Genomic DNA, 15,159 nt, shown 5'->3' on the forward strand with positions numbered 1-15,159 from the left:
TGTAGTGACTTAAAGTGCATGATAACATGTCACATGGTTTTTTAAAATAAAATGTTATTTAGCTTGTCACGCGCTGGATTTAATTTTTTGTTGGATCATGGGCTTTTCCAGTTGCTGTTGACACCCCACGCTTCATGGCCCATCAACACTAACACATTTCCATTTTTATTTTCTTTTTTAATTCATATTTATTTTCTGTTTTGCTTTTAATTATTTTAAAATATTTTCTTTATTCATAAAAATATCCAAAAATATTTTCCATATTTCTTAATGCCTTATTTAATTTTATTTTATTTCTATTTTCGCATTTATTTAATATTAATATTTTATTTCAATTATTAATTCTAAATGGTCCATTTTAACACACATTTTTTTCTTGATTTTATTTTTATGTCTTAAAATTATTTTTAGCTTCTGATTTTTGGGATGAAGGTTGACCACTGTCCCATGGTCAAGCTTACCTTTTCTTGGATTTTTATTTCACATTTTCGATTTATTCTTGATTTATTTCTAACCTAGTTTTGTTGGTTGACTTTCGGTTTGACTTCTGTTTTATTTCAATTAATTCATGCACTAATTTTCGTTATTTTTAAAATCTTTTTGGGGATGATGATGTCCTGACCCCACCTTATTTAGTTTAATTTTTCATAATTTTATTGATTAATTTGCTATTTGTTTGACATTTATTAAATTGACTTGAATTTTCAGTTGACTTCTTTACGATCGATGTTTGACTTAGGGATTGCTTATGGCAATTGAAGAGACCTTTTGTACATTTCTTTTCATCTGTCTGATTCATCTATCATCTTTTATACTTGTTTCTTACATCCATGCTTACTATTGTTTGATTGTTTTACATGTTTATACTTCCCATGCATTGTTTGATGCTCTATTATTTCATTCTTTGATTCTTTGACTTGATTATACACCTATTTACTCATCTATTTTTTGATAACTGTTGTCTACTTGTATGATGTATGAGGCATATATTCTTATTGTTTAATTGCCATGAACCATCCCCATTCATAACAAATGTACCCCTCTCCCATGAAGTGTATAATATTTATTCTTTCACTCTTTATTCATCTGTTAATACAAGAATTAAAACGAACATCCGATAACCATTTCGAAACAAGATCAAAAGCTCGATCCAACGTCGAGTAATCATTTTCAAAACATAACAGAACCAGCACGTATTCATCATTCCTTTTGTAAGTCGATTGCTTCATGCATCGCCATCTACCTGTAACTCGATTTCTTCATGCATCGCCATCTACCCACATCCGTGACTCCTCTCCTCGCTCCATCCGTCGACTCTTGTTCCGTTTAGGTAGCACCCATTAGGTAGAACCCTTTGTATGATAACATAGGTAGAATTCCCTTATTCTTTGAATGCTAACATTAGGTAGATGTTCCCTATGTAAATCCTAACACATAGGTCCACATTGCATGACAGCTCTAGGGTAGAGCTTCCCCAGTTTTGAGACCTTCCGTGCGTCTCCTATCTTGTGGCATGTCAGTTCGTTCTATTGCAAAGAGGTAACTGCCTAAGACTCGATTCAGCGAGCTGCAACACCTAATGCTAGGACGTTGAACACATTGCCCACTTTCCTTTGACACATCTGGTGTCCTCTTTTGTAAGTCCATGTTCAGATGGCAATCCTTAACCCCTAGTTAGTCGAACTATGACAACTCTGATTCTCATTCCAGATGAGATACGTAGGCACGAGATGTGATGTTTTGCCAAGTTTTACTGACGACTAACAACTAATCCTTGTTTGCTTTCGCCCTTGCTGCGATTCTTTTCTTTCGCCCTCGTTGCGATCGAGACCTTCCCTTTCTCTTGCCCTAGTTGCAATCGAGACCCCTTGTTCCCGTAGTTAGCTGAACTACATTTTGCTCTAATTCTCATTCCAGATGAGATACGAAGGCATAAGACACGATGTCTTTTCGAGCACACTTCTCTTTAACCCATAGGTAGCCGAGCTACGAAGACTCTGATTCTCATGTTCAGATGCGATACATAGGCAGTGGATGCGACGTCCTTGCGAGTCATTTTCTTTTGACCTTCCTTTAGCAAATAGTACTTTAGATTTACCTACACCCTTTAGACTAGAACAACCAAAGTGGATCCCGTAGAGTACTACGGATGCGTAGGGGTGCTAATATCTTTCCTTCGCATAATCGACTCCTGAACCCAAGATTTGGTTGCGAGACCTTGTCTTTTCCTTCTCTTCAGGTTTTCTTCGATCGTTTCCTTTCCCTCCTTTGGGATAAATAATGAACGGTGGCGACTCTTCTGTTTTCTTTTTTCGCCGGTTGTTTTTTCGCCTAGTTGCGACAAAGGTTGAGATCCCATCAATGAGAGTCTTGATGGAAGCCAAGTTGATTGATGTTGAATGGGTTCAGAGTCGTTATGACCAGTTGAATTTGATTGAAGAGAAGAGATTAACTGCCATGTGCCATGGTCAGTTATATCAACAAAGGATGAATAAAGCCTTTGATAAGAAGGTCAAGCCTCGTGTGTTTCGGTAAGCTGACCTCGTGCTCAAGAAAGTTTTGTCTTTCGGGCCCGATTCCAGGGGCAAGTGGACTCCAAACTATGAAGGTCCATATGTTGTTAAGAGAGCCTTTTCAGGCGGTGCTTTGATACTTACAACTATGGATGGGGAGGATTTCACTCGTCCTGTGAATTCAGATGCAGTCAAGAAATACTTCACCTAAAATAAAAAAAACAGAATGGCTCGCTAAGTCGAAATCCCGAAAGGGAGACTTAGGCAAAAAAAAATGAATGAGCGTCTCGGTGGATTGAAAACCCGAAAGGGCAATCCAGACGAAATTTAGAGACATAAAAAATGAATATATATCCCGCTAGATTGAGTACCTCACCTTGGGGAAATCTAGGCAAAAATTAGGGATTTGGAAAGTAACTACATCCTGACAAGATTTTGTTTTTCAACCGTCTTCTGTCAAAGATTCTCGCTCAGTCATCGTCAACTGAAGCTTCAAATACATTGGATTCAGAGTTGGTGGAGAAATGGTCATTATGTTCAATGTAGCCTTGTTCCAATATATATCACCAATTTCAAATTTGTAAAGATCCATGGAGTCTTGCTGTTTGCAGACTACCATTCCATCAAATAAATTTGAGCCTTTATCCAATTCTTTGCACTCTTATTTGTTTCAGTTTCACAAATGTTTGCATGTTTTAATTGATAAATATCATTGTTTTATAAACTATTTTTTTTTAAAAACAAAGTGAACATTCACAAAGACTCAAAGGATAATTGAAACGTCTTCAGTGCTCTCCCAAGGATAGTATGATCTCCAAAAGGGTAAGGCATTTATTCATATTCCTAGCATATCTGTTATCCTCCTCATCATCTTTCAGGTTTGTCTCCTCAGTGAGCGCAGAGAAGGGTGATACACCACCAAAATCCCCAGAGAGTCTGGAGTTTGGTCTCAGTCTTCTAGCTCCCAGTGAGTCTGGATATAGCATATGTGTTTTATCAATTATATGGTTGTCATCCCTTATGTGGATTGACCTAAAATCCCTTATAGATTGATAAATTTGACATGCTATCTTTTTCGAGGAAGTGAATCTTCCCTCATGGTGAGTGGCAATCTCCCACAGAGTGAGCAAAAGTTCCCAGCATGGGTGGAAATTTTCAACAGGTTGGTTTGTAGCTTATCCCAGCGGATTCGCATACATTTTCCTCAGCAAGTTTGCTTGTCCTCAGCAGGGTTGCTCACATTAGACTTCCCCAGTTTTGTTCGCCACACAGATTATCTCCAGCATGCTCGCCTACAAGTTATCCCCAGTTCAATCGTCAGCAGTATCTCCCCAATGGAGTTAGCCTGATCGGAGCCTGATGTATTTATTTCCTCTTTAGTGGATGTTTTCCTCATAGCAGGTTGGTGTTGAAGAGGCTTATCTCCTTCCTCAGCGGAGCAGTGGTTTCCTTCTCCTCGGCAGAGATTGTTTCTCCAGCAGATATGAGGAAATGTGTTGATTATTGAAACTCATGTGTAGTGGTTATTCCCCACAGAGTTTCATATCTTCCCCCTGATAAGTTCCCCAGTAGAGTTTCTTCTACGATAGATCTTATCCTTGTTGAGCTCCCTGGCAGCGGCTTTGTAGCTTCCCCAACTAAGATTCTACCTAGTCCTAGTTCGGCGTTGGAACTTCGAGGAAGATGTGTTGATTCCTCCCCCAGTAGAGTTCTTTTATGATTGATCTTATCCATGTCTCTGCGTACTGTAGGAATATCCCCAGCTTTGGTGGTTGTGACCCTTTGCTTATTCCCAACAGCGGTCTCTGATCCCCGGTGATCTTGCTTGTTCCCCTAGCAGTGGTCTTTGTCCCTGGCAGCAACTTTGTTCAATCCTCAGCTATATTTGGTGTTTCCTAGTATTTTTTTCTCCCCACCATATTGGATTTTCTCCAATGGAGCCTGGCTTTCTCTTTTGAGATGTTGTACCAAATGTCCGTCCATTGATTCTTGGACATGTTTGTGTTAGATATGTTTGTTTGTCAGCATTAATCATACATAAACCACGCATATACATGCATAATTATAGCATTCAGATATTCATGTTGCATTTTGTGCCATATATCTTTGTTTGTTATCCCCTGCTAATGGTGAAATATTCTTCCCCAAGCAGATGGTTGTGTCTGATCTCTATATAGAGTCAGCCCTGTAGGCAGAAAGTGTTTATCTTTCCTTCACATCCCCACTGAGTTATGTCCTCGTGGATGATTATTATTTCAGTTTCCTCCCAAAACATGTATTGGGATGGAATCACTCCCCTGAGTTATATCCTCATTGGGTTGAGTCTTGTTTCATTGTGAATCACTAGTTTGTTCCTAGACCGACTCCTTTCTTGTTATTTCCCCTGCACTTCCCTATGGTTCAGGTGATCAATTACTCAGTAAACAGTAATTGTTCATTCCCTCCCAGTGAATTTATGTGGCCTTCTACCCAGTAACCGGTAGTTGTAAGTCCTATTTCTGTGGTTTTCTACCCAGTAACCGATAGTTATAAACCCATTTTGTCCCCTTGTAGAGTTAATCCTTGATTGTTGTTCATCCTAACCGATGACGGGTACTCTCTTCTTTGGTTTTCTACCCAGTAACCGGTAGATGTAATCCCCTCTTCGTTGGCTATCTTTATCCAATATTCGGTATTGATATTTCTTCATTTTGGAGTATACCACCCAGTAACCGGTGATATATATCCCGGATCATTGCTTTTGTCAATGCATCCCCAGCGAGTTATCTTTCATTTACCCTTATTTGGTAATGATTGTTTCTCCCCTTGGTTGGTCATCATTTTATACCTAGTAGCCCGTAACCCGATGTCCTTTCTTTTCGGTCGATTTATCCTTTATTAACCCAGTAACTGGTTGTGGATAATCTTCCATGCGAGTACATTATCTACATTCTGACGGTAATAGATAATATATCTCATGCGCTCTTCAGTCTAAGCCTTTGTTCATCCCCAAGAGAGTAAGATTCGTATTTCCTTGTGGAACCGAATGCCCATCCTGTAAGTCGAGTTTGCTTTTTTCATCCCTCTTTTCGAATGATGTGTGTCTTGGAAATATTCCCCAATTCACGCCTGGTTGGTCACCTATTATATGCCCAGTAACCAATATCCCTGGTGTTCCTTCCTCTCTACTCCCTATTATGACTTTTTGTCCCCTGTGGAGTCAGATTTTCCTGAGTTGAAACGTACCTTTTATGTTTTCCTCAGATGTTTGGAAGATTGATATCTCTCACCCTTATACCGGTCTTAAATATTCTTTCTCCTTGAGCGTGTTGTTCTTTCACCCTTATGCCGGTGTTTTGATCACATATCTCTTTAAGCTTATTACCCAGTAACCGGTAATATCGCATTGCTTCTTCCTCGGCTGAATCCCCTTTTGGATATTCCCCATCCGAGTCCGGATTTTTATCTGAAGTATCCTTTGTGGATAGTTTTCTATATTGGCATATTCCCCAATACATGCATCTTTGCGTCAGCTCGAGTCTTTCCATTGACTTATTTTCATGGAATCCCTTCGTGTCTCCCAGCAAGTTTCAAGTCGTGACCTGCTCACGCATTTTTACCCTTTACTCCCCCCAGATTCTCTGTCTCCCTAATGAGTGTATTACTCCTCTAGATTCTCAGTTTCTCCTGATTTCTTTTTTCCTTTGTGGACACATATCCCCACAGAATATTAACCTTTGCATACACACATTATGCATCATGAGGTCTCTTAGGGACCAAAATTCATCTCTTTGTTATTATTTAAGCCCGTTCTACCTCGTCGAGACGAAGATTTTAACCTTCATATCTCCGGCTAGAATGACCTTAAATAGGGGCATCTGTAAGACCCTAATTGTGACCCTAAGATCCCTCATGGCATCATATCATTGCTCATTGCATTTACCTCGAGGATCATAGCATCTTGGCTCCTTACCCTAGGGTTGGGACTTGTGTGAGTTGGTTTGAGACCACCAAGCATGCTTGAATTGTATATTATTGCTTTTCTTATTTTGTTTACTAACCAAAAGCATAAAAATATGTCACTAACTTTGTTTGTTTTGAAGCTTAAACAGTCATGTGATCCAAGGCTCCTAGGAGGCCCCTATGACCATTGAAGTGGCCAGATGAGGATGAAAGCAAGCATGACAGTGGTTCAAAAGCTCTAAATCATCATATATGCCTCCCAAGTATCTCAATTTTCCAATTTGATCAAGATAAACCAAAGGGCTTGAGGATTATTTCCCAAGGAAACCCTAAATCAATTGTGCATTGATTGTGCCTTGCTCATGAAGCAACCTCAACCTCTGATCAAATACAATAAAGGGAAGTTCTTTAATTATTCATTTTATGCATATATGAGCCTATGTGAGTATCCTCAATCGTTGTTTCATCAAGATTTGAAGTTTGGACTTGAGAAGTTGATCAGTCAATTCATCTTATTATTTTGAAATCCATTGAGACCTAACTTTTGATGTGTTTGTCAAATGAAGATGACCCCAAGAGAACAAATTTTCTTAAGAACCATAAAAACAACTTTCATGTTCATCAAAAATCCATTTTAAACTTGGAAGGTCATCATTCATTTCAAAACATTATAGGTCATTTTGATTGAAACCCTAATTTTAGGTCAACTTCCCAAGGACATAACTCCTTCATTTTTTATGATTTTGAGGTGAGACCAAGTGCATTGGAACTTTTAAGATATCTACTTGAATTGTTATTTTGGACAAAATTTCATAATCCTAAAATAAACACATATGATAATACAAAACATTATAGGTCACTTTGGACTAAAGCCATTGAAACTTGAAAAAGTCCAACTTTAAGTGCCCATAACTTCCGCATAAAAATTCCAAATGATGCAAACTTTAAGTCCAAATTGATTTTCTTAAAAATATATACAACTTTGATGATGGAGGTTTTATCATTTCAGGCTTTCATCATTGAAACATAAGGGCTTGAAGTTGGTCCATTTTGGCAAATTTTCCATATACATGTTTTGTACTTTGAACTTCATGGCCAGTTTTCAATATTTTCCCAACTCCAAATGGATTTTTGTTCAACACAACATTTGTTCCTTATGTCAAGACCTTTCCAACCATTACCCACATGCTTATGTTTCAATTTTGCAAAGGGCATTTTCGAAGAGATGAAGTTTTGGGTTCAATTATGCACAACATGTTAAAATTCCAGGCATAAGCTTATGCATTGCCATTTGCACGTCCAAAACTCATTCATTTGTGTTCAGCATGCAAAACCAATTGAGTCTTGGCCTCACATGCGCTTGTACAGGCCCATGCATGGAGGACCCAAGCTCATGCACACACGAATATTTCATTGCATTGCATCAGCCTTGGCTATAAATAGGATGCTTTGCTCACTTCAAAAACCAACCTAAAGGCGCCTGAAGCTCTGCACAACTGAATCCCCAAACCTCCATTAAATGAATTTTGAATTTTTTCTCCATTTTTCAAGCTCAAATTTCAACTTCATTGGTTGATCTTTGACTTCCAAATTCCTTATCCTTGTTTCCTTGTTACTTCAAGATCAAGTTGCACTGAAGATTTGGATTGGATTAAGCTCACACAAACTGCACTTCAAAGGTTTTCACTCCAACTATTTTCCTTTGAATCTCCTTGGATATTGAACATTATTTGTATTGGTTGGTACCTCTAAAGTCCTCATGTGAGAGGCAATTGATTTGTGCTTTTAATTTTGTGAATTGAACAAGCTCAGATTGAAAACCTCATTTTTCTATCTCAGATTTCTTTCTCTATAGGGATCTTGAGTGGAAATTAAGGTTACATGGGTGATGTACATCACCCCAGCTTTCGAATGGTATATAGATCGCGTGTTTTAGTTGAGGTTTGAAAACCTGCAACATGTGGCCGGAACTCGCCTTCTCGCCGGAGAAGATGGTGGTTTCCACCACCGTCCCCACGCGTCCTATCCTCACCCTTTGGATCAAGCTTCCCAGATCTAATCTTGATCATTGCGTGTTATGACTTTTTTTAAATCAGCATGTGACGCCTTGACTAGTGACAATGGTACGCACGCGCTTCTAATCCATTGGATGTTGCCACATCAATTAATGAAGTCATCCAGCGCTCCAGATTTTTTCTCTTTTATTAATTTCTGTTTTATATTCTTTTATTCCATTTAGTATTTTTTGTGAAATATTTCTTTTCTGGTTATTTTTAATTCATTTAAAATACTTTTTGATATTCAAAAATGCCAAAAATATTTTATTAACATCTTTGGATGATGATGGATCTATGAAAAATATTCTCATCAATTTCTTAATTGATTTGAGATTTATTTGAGATTTTAGTCCAATTATGTTATTTTTCTTCATTTTTAATTGTTTAAAATTAGTTTCTGTTTTCAAAATATGATGAATTTTTTTGTCAAACCTTGTTTGACCATGTTGGACTTATGATGATCCAATTGGACTTTTCCAAGTTGATTTGAATTGGATTTGAAGTTTGACCTTTATTTCTTCATTTTATTTCAAGTATTATTTTAATTCCAAAAAATACCAAAAATATTTGTCTTATTTCTTGACTTCTAATCTTCATCCCACTTCTGTTTACCATTGATTGATGTTGATTCCATTTATGTTTGATCAATGTGTGTTGGTTATGTTATTTGAATTTCAATTATGTACATTCCATTTCCATCTTCTTCTTCTTCTTTTCTTTTGACCAACGAGTTAATGATTGATGGTTATCCTTGACATATGAGAGGCTTAACCTTCTTTGATCCAAATCAAATTCATCTTGATCAAAAATCAAGTGAATTGCTTTGCATTGAAGATAGGTTGCTTCTTGGTCAAGCAAAAAACCTAAAACCATACAAGGTCATTCTTCTTTTCTTTTGGCATGGCAAGTTGTAGGAGCTTGGCTTACTAGTCATTGTCTCTAACTTGTGTTTATTTGCCTATAGTTTTATTGACTGGCCTTAGATAGGTGTGACTACTGCATTAGTCCACTTACGATTGCTTAACATAACGTTAAATTACCTTATGGCACACTAACACTAACTACTAATTACTAACTTTTAATTCAAGAATTTAATTCTTGCAATTTAGTTTAATGCAATTTAATTTCTTGCTCATTAATTCATTTGTCTTTGCCCTTTGCTCACTTGAGCTCATGTTTATGTTTATGCCATTTGCCTTTTGCTCACTTGAGCAGATTATTGTGTATATACTTTTGCCTTGTGCTTGTTTTGTTTTTGTGAACCCAATGCAAATGGAGAAAGGACTTAGATTTAGGACCTTACCTATGCTAAAATGGAGTTTCAAGCGCAACTAGGTCTCATGCCTTTAGAATGCTAAATATGTTGAAGAGCAATTAGGCCTCATGTCTTTAGAATGCTTAATCTTGAAGATGACATTGAAAGGACCCCTAATTCTAGACTCACTCTTGTCCATTCTTTTTATCGCATTGTGGAACTTTTTGATTTGTGTGTTCTTGTGATAGGGATCCAAAACTTGAGCTACTTAGAAGGACCGTTGTCATGAGCATCCAAAATGAGAGACACAAGTCCAAATTGGAAGATCCTAGGAGCTTGATTGATTATTTGCTTGATTGCTTGAGTTAATTGCTTATTGCTTGTTAAGTCCAAAGGAAAGGAGCAACTTGGATCATCTTTATGATCTCAAGAAGGGAACTCCAAGTGGTTTTATTTCTCTTCTCTCATCTTTGCATGTTTAGGACCTATCCCTTCTCTTATTCTCTCCACTCTAACCCAAGCCAAACTTTTTGTGCAAACATTAACATTGCTTTCAAAATTAGAAACCTAGGCACTATGCCTTTGATTTTTGAAACTCTTTTTCATAATACTTATTTTGAATTGAATCTTAAGTCAACTTTGACTTTATATTGTGAATACTCTTCATTTGTAAATACAACTCACTTAAATTGTTTTTATGGTTCCAATGACCATTTGTGTTAAAGCTTTTCATAAACATTAGCTATTAGGTTTGAGTTATCATAGAGGTTGATAAAATACTCACCTGTATCCTTAGTGTTGGATTATAAGTCTTCCATGCTTATTATAGGGTTAACCCCTCACTAGCATGTTGAAGCTCTCCTCACATGGTGGATTTGTGGTTTTGGGTTGAGTTTTCTCCCTTTGATAATAAAAGACCTTAAGGCTTTTGACCAATCAATTCACCAACCTCTTTTGAGATTTTTACCCCGAACTACGAGGTTTTGATCCTACCTTTTTAAGATGGTACGTAGGCAATGGATTTATCCATTCAAACACAAAATTGTAAATAATTTGTATATTCTCTTCTCATCTCCCCAATCATGTTTGCACAATTTTTTATTTCATAAATACCAATCTCCCATACAACATTTGTAAAAAGGGCTCCCTTAGAGTACTAAGGATGTTTTGGGTGCTTAAAACCTTCACATTGCATAACCAACCCCCTTACCCAGATCTCTGACATTTTTATTAGTTTTTTATTTCATAAAACTTCTCGGTTTTTGTTCGTTTTCTAACCTTTCCTTTGGATAAATAGAAGTGCGGTGGCGACTCGAGTTTTATGATTTACTTTTGATTTAGTCAATAAATCTAAAGGTAACGAATACCCCGCTACAATCTCATATCTAAGAGTTCCTAGGTAGAAGTCACACGGGTAGAGATTAGGTGAAAAAGACTATAACTTGTGTTGTTTACTGAGAGTCTTTGAACTGATTCTATTTTAGTGAATTTCCTTCCTGGCTTGGTAGCCCCCAGACGTAGGTGAGTTTGCACCGAACTGGGTTAACAATTGCTTGTGTCTCATGCATTATAGTTCTTTATCTTTTATCGTGTTTGTATTGTTCAGATATTAGTGTCGTGACATTACCTTCGACATCTCATATCTGATACCAGAATTTAAATTGGTATCAGAGCAGGCATCCTACTCTGGTTCTGGGTGAGATCTAGGGAAGTTACTTTCTGGTACTATGGAGAGAGATGGAGGATCTGTTCACAGACCACCTATCCTGGATGGATCCAACTATGACTATTGGAAACCTCGAATGGTAGCCTTCCAAAATCTCTGGATAATAAGGCTTGGATGGCTGTGTTAACAGGCTGGGAACATCCAGTTATCACTAAGGATGGAGAAGCTACTACTGATAAGAAAGCTGAAGAACAATGGTCCAAGGAGGAGGATGATTTAGCCCTTGGGAACTCTAAAGCATTGAATGCTATATTCAATGGAGTAGATAAGAATATCTTCAGATTGGTAAACAACTGTGAGGTGGGTAAAGATACTTGGGACATTCTCAAAACCACTCATGAAGGCACCTTTAGAGTGAAAAATGTCTAGACTGCAGTTGCTCACTACCAAGTTTGAAAATTTAAGGATGAAAGAAGATGAAAATATTCATGAATTTCATATGAATATCCTTGAAATTGCTAATGCCTCAGGAGCCCTGGGTGAGAAGATGTCAGATGAAAAATTAGTGAGGAAAATACTCAGGTCACTCCCTAAGAGATTTGCCATGAAAGTGACAGCCATAGAAGAGTCTCAAGACATTTCCAATATGAGAGTTGATGAGCTAATTGGATCCCTTCAAACATTTGAGATGGGAATGTATGATAGATCTAAAAAGAAATCCAAAAGCATAACCTTCATGTCAAACACTGAAGAAAAAGAGGAGGAAAGTGGTCAAGATATTGATGAAGATCTGGCTAATGATGTAGCAATGCTGGGAAGACAGTTCAATAGACTTCTGAAAAAGATGGATGTAAGATCTAAGGCTAATGTCAAGAACATCTCATCTGACATCAGTAAATCCAATAATGCTGGAAGAAGAACAAGGTCAGATGAAAATCCCAAAGAAGGAAAAGGAGTTCAGTGCCATGAATGTGATGGGTATGGACACATTAGAACTGAATGTGGAACCTACCTCAAGAAATAGAAAAGGAGTCTTGCTGCCACTTGGTCTGATGAAAGTGAAACAGAAGAGTCTGACAATCTTGTGACTGCCTTGACTGGAAGATAGGGTTCTGATGAAGACTCAAGTGATGATGAAGTAACCTTTGAAGAGTTGGCCACTACCTACAGAAAGTTGTGTCATAGAAGTGCAGAAGTGTGCCAACAAGTTGAAAGCCAGAAGAAAGTGATAGCACAACTGGAGAATGAGAAGGCAGAACATGTGGAAACCATCTCCAGGTTGAAGACTGAAGATGTATTCTTGAATTCTAAACTGGATGAGATGACCAAGTATGTAAGAATGCTAAACAATGGATTTGACACCTTAGACAAGATTCTTCATATTGTACAAATAACAGGAGACAAATCTGGCATTGGGTTCAATGAATCTAAGCCTGAGTGCAGTTACACTGGTGGCAAACCTAAATCTAAACCTAAGTGCATCCATATTAATAGCAAACCTGAGATGTCACAACATCGTAAAGGAAAACAGCTGAAAGGGAAACACCAAAGATGGAGATGTCATTACTGTGGAAAATTTGGCCACATAAAGCCCTTCTGCTATAAGTTATATGGTTATCCTAGTCCTTCTCATCATCAACCTAGACCCAAACATCACAGGCCTGTCAACAAAAAGCAATGGGTTCCTAAGACTAATGTTACAAGTCTAATAGCTCACACTTCCTTCAGAATTTCAGCCAAAGAAGATTGGTATTTTGACAGTGGGTGCTCTAGACACATGACTGGAAACAAAAACCTGCTAACTGGCCTTCATCCTCATGCCACAAGCTATGTAACCTTTGGTGATGGAGCAAAGGGTGAAATCAAGGGGATTAGTAAGCTTGATTGTCCTGGAGTTCCTGACCTTGACAATGTCCTACTTGTTAAGGGATTGACTGCAAATCTAATAAGCATTAGTCAACTGTGTGACCAAGGTTTAAATGTAAACTTCACCAAAACTGAATGTCTGATTACTAACAAAGAAAATGAAGTTATCATGAAAGGAGTCATATCTAAAGACAACTGTTACATGTGGAGTTCTCAAGAAACTGGTTACTCTTCAATGTGTACTTTAGCCAAAGAAGAAGAAGTGAAGATATGGCATCAAAGATTGGGCCATCTGCATCTTAAAGGTATAAAGAGGATTATATTTGTTGAAGCTATTAGAGGAATTCCTAACTTGAAGATTGGTGAAGGAAAAGTATATGGGGAATGTCATATTGGAAAACAGACAAGGATGTCACACCAGAAGCTCAGACATGACACCACTTCCAAAGTTCTGGAACTCCTCCATATGGATTTGATGGGACCCATGCAGGTGGAAAGCCTTGGTGAGAAAAAGTATGCTTATGTAGTGGTGGATGACTTCTCCAGATACACCGGGATCAATTTTATAAGCGAAAAATCTGATATGTTTGAAGTCTTCAAAGAGCTTTGTCTAAAACTTCAAAGAGAAAAGGAAATCCAGTTATCAAAATTAGAAGTGATCATGGAAAGGAATTTGAGAACAGCAAGTTTGCTGAATTCTGTTCTTCAGAAGGAATTCATCATGAGTTCTCATCTCCCATTACTCCCCAGCAAAATGGTGTGGTGGAAAGGAAAAATAGAACCCTTCAAGAATCAGCCAGAGCATGATTCATGCTAAGAAATTGCCCTACCATTTTTGGGCTGAAGCCATGAACACAGTCTGCTATGTTCACAACAGAGTGACCTTGAAGAAAGGGACTCCTACAACTTTATATGAAGTCTGGAAAGGGAGATAACCTACAACTTTATATGTGTTTGGTAGTAAATGTTATATCTTGACTGATCGTGAACAAATAAGGAAGATGGATCCCAAAAGTGATGAAGGAATATTTTTGGGCTACTCAACAAACAACAGAGCATATAGAGTCTTTAATTCCAGAACTAAAGTAATGATGGAATCTATTAATGTTGTGGTTGATGACCAACAGACTGATGTCACAGATGATGTTGAGACATCTCTGAATGATTCCCTAGCTGATTTCTCAGACCAAAATAAGGAGAGTGAAACTCCTCAAGCTGAACCTGAAGATGACAAAATCAACAAGGGACCATCCATCAGAGTTCAGAAGGGTCATCCCAAAGATCTCATTATAGGAGATCCAAATAAAGGGGTCACAACTAGATCAAGGGAAGTGATCTCACATGAGTGCTTTCTGTCCAAGATTGAGCCTAGGAATGTCAAGGAAGCCTTGACTGATGAGTTTTAGATCAATGCCATGCAGGAGGAGTTAGGTCAATTCAAGAGGAATGAAGTATGGAACTGGTTCCTAGACCTGAAGGAATAAATGTCATAGGTACAAAATGGGTGTATAAGAATAAATCTGATGAACAAGGGGTGGTTACTAAAAACAAAGCAAGATTAGTAGCACAAGGATATACTCAAGTTGAAGGAGTGGATTTTGATGAAACATTTGCTTCTGTAGCTCGCCTTGAGTCCATTAGACTATTGCTTGGAGTGGCATGTTTTCTGAAGTTCAAACTGTTCCAAATGGATGTAAAAAGTGCCTTCTTGAATGGCTACTTAAATGAGGAAGTATATGTTGAACAACCTAAAGGATTCACAGATCCAAATCTTCCGAAGCATGTTTACAGATTGAAGAAAGCCCTTTATGGTTTGAAGCAACCTCCTAGGGCTTGGTATGAGAGACCCACAGTGTTCCT

Source organism: Lathyrus oleraceus, chromosome 2, assembly GCF_024323335.1.
Source record: "Lathyrus oleraceus cultivar Zhongwan6 chromosome 2, CAAS_Psat_ZW6_1.0, whole genome shotgun sequence".
NCBI lineage: Eukaryota > Viridiplantae > Streptophyta > Magnoliopsida > Fabales > Fabaceae > Lathyrus > Lathyrus oleraceus.